The following is a 2,500-nucleotide window of genomic DNA, read 5'->3' as shown; positions in this document are numbered from 1 at the left end:
AAGTCTGCAGCATAGTTTGGGGGATGCCAATAACTCAAGTTCCATACATCCTATCCTACGATTGGAGTGACGCTGATGTATTCCAGCCTGTGAGTAGTCGCCTGCATTCAGCCTGCTTCATTGGTATTCTAAGGAAGGGTTCTGGCAGGGCCCGGAGCTGTGAAATGTGCACTCCTTCCATTTCTGCCACTGATTGGATCAGCCTAACCCACTCTACTTAGCTTGACTGGAGCCCAAATCCCCGCTGCCGCACAATTCTGTGAAATCCTATTTCATTTCACAACTTTCACGGATAGAAAGCAGTGCACATATTGTGCCAATCCAAAAACCCCATGCCACATTTATCCCCTCCCCAGCACAAAAAACCCTACCTGGTGTGTGTATGGACTGACTGTGCCTGACCATGTTGAACACACACAAGTGTTTATAGTACACACACACACACACACACACACACACACACACACACACACGAACAGTACACGCGTACACACGCAGGCATACGCACAAACATATAATCAGTAACACATATATACATTTTTACATGCCCGAGTATGCCCTCTCTCGCACACACACACACACACACATACACACACACACACAACACACACACACACACATTAAGACACACACACACATACACATTAAGACACACACACACATACACGTTAAGACACACACACACACATACACATTAAGACACACACACACAACACACATACACATTAAGACACACACACACAACACACATACACATTAAGACACACACACACACAACACACACACTTACACATTAAGACACACACACACACACGTGCACGCCACTTGCGCAGACACACAGACACAAACCCCATAATAAGAGCCAGACGTTGGCAGACCACACAGCCCTGAGTTGTGGTGAAAACAAAGGCTATTCATATCCCTCCTCGCAATGAAAGGTCTGTACTGCTCTCTCCCTCTCTCTCCCTCTCTCTCTCCCTCGCTCCCTCTCTCTCTCCCTCGCTCCCTCCCTCACTCCCTCTCTCTCTCTCTCTCGCTCCCTCTCTCTCTCTCACTCGCTCCCTCTCTCTCTCCCTCGCTCCCTCCCTCACTCCCTCTCTCTCTCTCTCTCGCTCTCTCTCTCTCTCCCTCGCTCCGTCTCTCCCTCTCTCTCTCCCTCGCTCCCTCTCTCTCTCGTTTTCTTTTTTTTTGTTTATTGGGGATAATCTGCGCCCACAACGTTCTTTTTTCTGCGATTGTGCGATTTCTAATGATCTTTATTAGCATATAAACATGTCTTTTTATGGCAAGGCCACATTTTTAATGTAGGCACACTGTTCTCATTGTTGAAACGGTGGTTCTGTAACAGAACAGCGAAAGCCAGGATGGAGGGAGGGAGGGAGGGAGGGAGGGAGGGAGAGAGAGGGAGGGAGGGAGCGAGAGAGAGGGAGGGAGGGAGGGAGAGAGAGAGAAGAGTGGGAGAGGAGGCCCGCCTGTGATAAGATAGCCAGAGCATGATGAAGCGGCCATGTTGCCAGGACACACATGTCCGTCTGTGTGTGTGTGTGTTTGTGTGTGTGTGTGTGCAGGGCCTGGTGTGATTGGCTGGCCAGTGTTTCCTAATGGCCTGTATCCACGGCACCTGTGTGGGGGGTTTTTTCTGCCCGAGTCTGAGCCTACCCGTCCCGGACCACAATGCATCAGGTGCACTGGGGTCTTCTGTGATTGGACGTCCTGGGGCAGAGACAGTGTCAGGTGCACCAGGGCTGCTCTGATTGGCTGTACCGGATCCCAAAAACTACGGGGTGGGGTGTATAAGGGCTGGTCCAATTGGCTGCAGCCTCATTGACTGGTGGATTGGATGGTGTGTGTGTGTGTGTGTGTGTGTGCATGCTACAGTCAGACAGAGAGTGAGTTAGAGACATATGGAATAGATAGATGGGTGAACTTACAAAGTTTGCACAAGTTACTGTAACTTGTAATGTCTTTAATTTTCCACATAAACCACTTTGAATTAATATTAAAGTGAGCACAATGCACAATGCTCTTTTTCTCACGCAGAGCTTATGAAGGCATTAAAAAGGCTGAATCCATGGTCTCCTCAACTGAACCGCAGCAGTGGGCAACATCGCTGTATCCACCAGCTTGAATCACTGCAAATCCCATTGGGAAACACTCACAGAAATCTTGACAGCCGAGAGGTTACAGAGGAGTACGCTCTCTACCTGCCGACGAAGGGACAACAGAACATAACCGCTTTCCTTTGTACCAGAACCCCTTCTACCCTGAAAAAAATGTACCCTAGCCCCCTATGCTCTCCTGGAGCGCTGTATGAATTATATATTGTACTATATATACGGAACATATGCCCAGTCCATATGGCCAGCCTTGAGCGAAGAAATCTCAAAGCTCTCCTCAATTAACATTTTAGAGGGAAGATTCCGAGGCGGGGAATTGAGTCAGTGACCTATTTGGAGTCCATCACCACCCAATGCAAATGTGTTAATTGAGACAGATTTCT

General features: G+C 48.6%; 2 protein-coding genes across 15 annotated transcripts in view; one reads left to right on the top strand and one right to left on the bottom strand.

Annotated features, from left to right (window-relative positions):
* klf1 (Kruppel like factor 1 (erythroid)) overlaps positions 1-2,500 on the top strand; it is a 165,735-nt gene that overhangs the window by 13,505 nt on the left and 149,730 nt on the right. The window lies entirely within an intron of this gene.
* The window catches only part of LOC310821472 (nuclear factor 1 X-type-like), a gene marked incomplete at its 5' end in the record, with an annotated part of 93,923 nt that overhangs the window by 85,772 nt on the left and 5,651 nt on the right, over positions 1-2,500 (bottom strand). The window lies entirely within an intron of this gene.

This window comes from Argentina silus, assembly GCF_951799395.1.
Source record: "Argentina silus genome assembly, chromosome: 22".
Taxonomy (NCBI): domain Eukaryota; kingdom Metazoa; phylum Chordata; class Actinopteri; order Argentiniformes; family Argentinidae; genus Argentina; species Argentina silus.
The sequence above is the reverse complement of the archived record's forward strand: the minus strand, read 5'-3'. Positions and strand labels throughout refer to the sequence as shown.